Source organism: Thunnus maccoyii, chromosome 7, assembly GCF_910596095.1.
Source record: "Thunnus maccoyii chromosome 7, fThuMac1.1, whole genome shotgun sequence".
Classification (NCBI taxonomy): domain Eukaryota; kingdom Metazoa; phylum Chordata; class Actinopteri; order Scombriformes; family Scombridae; genus Thunnus; species Thunnus maccoyii.
In genome coordinates, this window is record NC_056539.1 from 34,238,280 (window position 1) to 34,244,694 (window position 6,415).

Genomic DNA, 6,415 nt, shown 5'->3' on the forward strand with positions numbered 1-6,415 from the left:
CCTCCTCTCAGCTTCTCTGCTTCTCATTGGCTGGAGTCTGAGGCTCATTTGCATGACGTCCGCTGTCCACAAACAGCTGGAGGGCTCAGCTGGAGGAGGGAGGGGCGGGTCCCGCTGGAGGTAGTTTTTGTTCCTGAGGCATTCTGGGAAAAACCCACCGAGGTGAGATTTGCATAAACAAAGAGAGAAAAGAAAAGAGAGTCGCCTTCAACAAACAGCTGATCAACCGACAGCAATGCAGTGATGTCACTGTGATGTCACAGTCCAGTGGGTCTGTGCACGTGTGTGTGTGTGTGTGTGTGTGTGTGTGTGTGTGTGTGTGTGTGTGTGTGTGTGTGTGTGTGTTGAACATGTGGCAGCAGTGTTGGTGGTCTTTTCAAAGCTTGTTTCATTTTTTATTAGCAGGTTTCATGACTCTGTGTGTGAGCTGTTGTACTTCCATCTTTTTAAGGAACAATTTAAAGTGTCTATAACATTTATTTTCTGTAACACCACAGTCTGATGTGTCAGTGTGTGATGTGTTGGTGATGAACCTACAGAGAATTATCAGAGACTCTGCAGCTCCTCTCGGCTTTACGGAGCTTTATAGTGAGTTTCAGCTCATTGTTTATCTGTCCGGCTGCAACTTTACTGTTCTGGTTCACTCTCAGTGTCTCATAGCGTCGTTTTCAGAGAAAAAGCTGTAAAAAGCCGCTGAACACTACCTGCTCACAGTTAGCTGTAGACTAGCTGCTCACAGTTAGCTGTAGACTAGCTGCTCACAGTTAGCTGTACACTACCTGCTCACAGTTAGCTGTAGACTAGCTGCTCACAGTTAGCTGTAGACTAGCTGCTCACAGTTAGCTTTACACTACCTGCTCACAGTTAGCTGTAGACTAGCTGCTCACAGTTAGCTGTACACTACCTGCTCACAGTTAGCTGTAGACTAGCTGCTAGCAGTTAGCTGTAGACTAGCTGCTAGCAGTTAGCTGTAGACTAGCTGCTCACAGTTAGCTGTACACTACCTGCTCACAGTTAGCTGTAGACTACCTGCTCACAGTTAGCTGTAGACTAGCTGCTCACAGTTAGCTGTACACTACCTGCTCACAGTTAGCTGTAGACTACCTACTCACAGTTAGCTGTAGACTAGCTGCTAGCAGTTAGCTGTAGACTAGCTGCTCACAGTTAGCTGTAGACCAGCTGGTGAACATAGTGGAGCATTTAGCAGCTAAAGAGCCAGATGTTTCCCTCAGGAGTTGGTAGAGAGCAGAAACAGAAGCTAAAAGAGAGTGAATGTTGGACAGAAACACGACTCCACATGAACGATAAAGTCGCTCCGTAAAAAATCAGCTGTTTGCTGACAAGTTCAACATGTCAACTTAAAGCTGATGATGTGTCAGTGTTGTGTTCACTACTAATTTCTGCAGAAAACTAGTGGACAAAAAAACAGTTATTGCAGGTTTAAAGAAACAGAGCTGTATATTATCATGTTTTCCTAGTTTTTTATCCTAAAGAAACAGTTCAGCACCTCTGTTTGTTAGAGGGAGATGGATATCAATATGTCCCAGCAAGAAACTTTGGACTGAAGGTTTGAATTTTGGACAGAGTCAGACTATGGGCTCTTCTCATTTCTCTATTTTGTGTCTCCTCGTCTCCTCGTCTCCTCGTCTCCTCCTGCCTGTGAATCGATCTCATCACTGCGTCTCTCTGATGGAAACTAAACATCAGTTACTGCAGCTTTAAATCAGGAACATGACGACATATTTAGACCATTTTTAAAACTACAATTAATCAGGTTTCATGACCCTCAAACAGCACGACGAACAACAACTGATCTGACAGAAATTCAACCTCATTTTAAAATTGGTGAAGACGACTAAAGATCAGACGAACTAAAGGTCGTCTCTAGACCTGCTTTAAGAAGAAGTTTGCTGTGAATACTGCTGACATCATAACAACATCATCTCGTCCTTCATGTAAAAAGCCAGAATCTGTAAATATTGTTGGTTTATAAAGTTTTCACTGCTGGACTCCAGATGTTTCCTCCTTCACATTAAAGTTCATCTCAGTGTTTGTTCGCTTCAAGTCTCCACATCACACTGGTGTGAGCTGAATACTGGATCACGATTGGCTGCAGACTGGTTGTGATGTCATTAATCCTGCAGGTCCAGGTGTTAAACTGAGATTTAAAGGTGAGTTTAACACAAACTCTGCAGAGAACAAGAAGAAAAAAAAATTCACTTCTGAGTAAAAATATTTCACATCAGGTGTCCTTCAACAAGCAGCTGAAAAACAACAAAAATATACAGTAAAAACAATAAAAACTGCTTTAATTTTAATGCAGAGTGACTCACAGAGCGATACATGTGCTCAGATGGAGGATGTTTGTTGTTCAAGGAGACATATTCACTTATATTCAGTCATATTCAGTTATTTATTTCTTGTTCTGATGTTAAACTTGGTCAAAGTTCCAAAACTTCAACCTGCTCTGAACGCTTCGTTTGCAATGTTCTTTACTTTCCCGCCAAGATGACGTCGGCTCATCACACCCATAAACGTGCATCCGTTCTGTAATCTCTGTTGCTAAGGTGGTTGCTAAGGTGGTTGCTAAGGTGGTTGCTAAGGTGTTTCCATGTGTTGTTCAGCTCCAACATGTACGGATGGATTTGAGAAGTTGACATTTGGAGTAAAGAAGGAGAAGAAGAAGTGAAATCCTGCTACTATAGTTTGTTTACGTAGCCTCCGGAGCCGGAGGAAGCTTCCTGAAAGCTGACCAATCAGAACAGAGTGGGCTCATCAGGAGGCGGGCCTTAAAGAGACAGGAGCTAAAACGGCCTGTTTCAGACAGAGGCTGAACTGAGGGGCTGCATAAAGGACCAGTAGAAGATAAATAAGGAGTTTTTATTCCAGTAGAATATAAATATAGAATCTGGACATGTGCAGAATATGAGTCCTTTAAAAAATCTTTCTTCACAGATTTGTCCTGAAAGTTTTTTGTATGTTTTCAAGACCTGGAAATCTGCTCTTCTATTGTTTCTTTGTTGTTTTTTTATTGTTTTTTTTGTTGTTGATGTTTTTCCAGAGCAGTCGGTCAGCAGGTCTGAGTCGCTCTGGTTTGTGGCCTGCAGGGAAAAAAGCAGCAGGAGGAGGGAGGGGACGTTTGGTTTGAGATCAAAGTGTGGTTCAGGGTGGGTGGGGTTAGGCTGGTGGTGGGTGGGGGGGGGGTTACCTCAGCACACGGCCTGTAATTGTGGGCTCGTCCACACAGAGAAAGGAGGCTCTGTGATGTTTAGATGAGGCTCTCTGATTGGTGGAAGAAAGGAAAGTGTGTTTTCACTTTACTGTCGAGTCAGCAGAAGAAAATGTTAACAATCACGTTGTTTCTGTTCTTTTAACCTTTAAAACTCCTCAAACTAACTCACAAACTTTCATTCAAACCCACACCAGTTTATTTTGGAGTCTGGTGGAGATCCCAAAGTTTCCACAGTAGAAGTCCTGAGATATATATTTAGAAGAAGAGACTCCCGGAACAATACAAGAAAACTGAAACAGCAGATTTAATATTGTGAAAGGGTTGTCTGTGTGTGTCTGTGTGTGTGTGTGTGTGTGTGTGTGTGTGTGTGTGTGACAATCCTGTTAATGCACAGTGAAGAAGACACATCTGACTGTTGTTTAACTCTGTTTATCTTCAGATGAGAAATTATTAAAATTAATGATTTTGTTTGTTGAAATATTATCTAAAAGTTTTGTTCACTCATTTTAAGAAAAATCAGTTTTTAGGACTCAGTTACTTTGATTTTTATTTATTTACTGCAAAAAAAATCTCCTCATGAACTTTATTTTGTATAATTGAGTCTTTAAAGTCTTTAAAGTCTTATTTAATGATTATTTAATGATCAAACCAGTCGCTCAGTGGGAATATTCAACTGGTTTTCAGTGAAAATCCAGTTTGTTAATCAGGTTTTATTTTATTTTCTTGTTTCCAGACATTTCTACAAAGTTCTTGAAGTAAATAAACATTTATTCTCAGATGAACTTCAGACTTTCTGTGTCCTGAAACAAACAGTTTGACTCTTTTTTCTCTAAAAGAATGAAAACTCAGCTCTGGTTTGGCTTCTGGACAGCGAGGAGAGTCGGGGGAGGAGGGGGGAGGAGGGGGGAGGGGTGGGGTTATTCTGCGGTGGGACAGGCGGGGGGAGACGCCCGGCTCAGTAAATTTAGCCTCAGCTGGGATAAAAATAACCGGCGGCGTCCAGAGAGGAGATATTTATAGTGGAGGAGAAGAAACGGCTCTCTGTTCCTCTCTGACTCCGTTTACTCGCCGCTGATTCTTTTCACCAAATATTAATGACATCATGTTTTATATTTACAAACAGTCTGTTTATTGAACGTGTCTCTCTGGGGTCAGATACCGTCGGTTCTATATTATACAAACAGCTGTGAGATCAAATCTTCCTCTGAATGTTTCAACACTGAAACAAGAACCAACTGTTGTTGTTCAGTTTAACCAGGATGAAGTTTTACTCCTGAAGTTCTGAGAGAGAAACTGGTCACTAAACTAACTTCTCCAGGATTTACCCCGAGCCCAGACCAAACAAACCTTTGTGTTGTCTTTGACTCAGAAGCTAAAAGGCTCCTGCGGTGTTTGTTTGTCTGACTGTTTCTGTCTGTGAGCAGCGTTCAGGCTGAAGTTCAAATCAAAGTAGCTTAATGTCGGTTAAAGAAAATGATTCATGAATTCAAAGTATCAAAACAACAAACAGTAATAAAACATTATTAACAAACTTAGAAGCTTGTGGTTGAAAAAACTGCAGCGTCTCATTCAATGAATCTCTGCACATGTGACCATGACGACATCACTGGTATCAGTCTCAGCCAATCAGCTACGGCCAGAATAAACTCAAACAACGTCTCAGCGGTCGGAGGCGTCGAGACAATGAAATATAATCCAAGAAGTTAAACTACAGATTGATGCATTTAAAACACTGTACAGCAGTTTGTAAAACTCACAGACAGGATTTAATGACTCTGCAGATATATCAGGTTTTATCTTTGTCATGACGACGGCGACGTAAACAGTTCATCACCAGGGATGTGCGCTTGCATGTCTGTGATTGGTCAACGCAGTGTCTCGCTGGATGACGTCGTGTTTAGCTCAGTTCAGACTGACATCAGCCCTCACGTTCATCTGAACCGACAACAAGTCATCCAGCAAGGTGCCGCGTCAGCCGGTCACATACTGGTACCAGAGCACATTACTGGTTTATTACTGTTTAACATGAATACCATGAATACGGCCCAGTTAGTGGTTACTGGTTTGGCTGTCTGGCTTCCTCCCAAAGACCAAAAACATTTGACTCTAAACTGCTCGTAGGTGTTTATGTAAGTCTGTCTCTATATTATATCTCAGCCCTGTGATTGCCCCCCCCCCCCAGACCAGAGGCTACGTAGCGGAAGGGGAGGGACCACTTTTCAAACTGGAAATGGTGGCCGGGTACGTTGTAACTACAGTGAACATCACCACATTATACAAATTTAAGTTATACATGTGTTTTTAGCACTAAGCACCACTTTACTGTTGTTGGATTTAAGCCATCAGGATGTTTTTTGGGTTCATTTAGCAGCCTGTAATGATTTGGTAGCGCGAACGATAACGCGAATGCTAACGCTAGCTAATGCTAATTTGCGATCGTCATTTCCGGTAAGTGCACAACAGCCATGTTTGATTTGAGACAACACTACCCTGCACACTACACCAGTAAGTACACAGTGTACACAGTGTACTACATGAACATGTACTAACAGCAGTATGACAGTCTTACTTTGGGTTTTGTGTCAGTTTGCATATTGATTTTTAATACTCTGTGCAGCAGCCTGCTTGTTGACATGATGTTGATGTTTGAACCAGTTTGACCTCCAGACAAATGATTATAATTGATTGTTTTTCTGATATTCATGAACTACAGCTCCCATGAGGCTTCAGGACATCAGAGATACTTCGGTGTTAAACAGGTAACTCTCACCTGCAGCTCTGACAGTTGGACTGTAGATCCATTCAAACAGTGTGTCAGCCGCCCCGTTACCACGGCGACAGTCAACAGAGCAGCCTTGTGTCTTTATCACCTGGAGCTGAAGGTGAGGACAGACACACCTGCAGCTCAGAGAGGTTGATATCAGGACAGCAGTAATAAAGAGCCTCAGAGTTCCTCCTGCACAGGAGCCCATAAAGGAGAGAGGAAGGCGTCTGATTGGCTGCTGCTGTTTGATCTGGTTTCAGGTGATGAGGCTGTAAAACTCACCTGCTGCCTCTAATCAGCTGTGCTGGTGTCTGTAGGTCAGGAGGCATCTGACACTCTGTATGCTGCCTAATAAAGACTTCTGATGACATTCAGAGCAGCGGAGGTCTGACGTAATATATAAAGTCACTTTATATGTT

At 42.4% G+C, this 6,415-nt stretch overlaps 1 long non-coding RNA gene across 1 annotated transcript in view; it reads right to left on the reverse strand.

The window, feature by feature from the left end:
- The window catches only part of LOC121899887, a 6,433-nt gene extending 348 nt beyond the window's left edge, over positions 1 to 6,085 (reverse strand). Inside the window, exons 1-2 of the long non-coding RNA XR_006096813.1 lie at positions 6,003 to 6,085; positions 1 to 143 (exon numbers count right to left, since the gene is read on the reverse strand). The exon at positions 1 to 143 is cut by the window's left edge and continues 348 nt beyond it. This is a non-coding gene — a long non-coding RNA (uncharacterized LOC121899887). The remainder of the gene's footprint in view (positions 144 to 6,002) is intronic.
- Between the last annotated feature and the right edge of the window lie 330 nt (positions 6,086 to 6,415).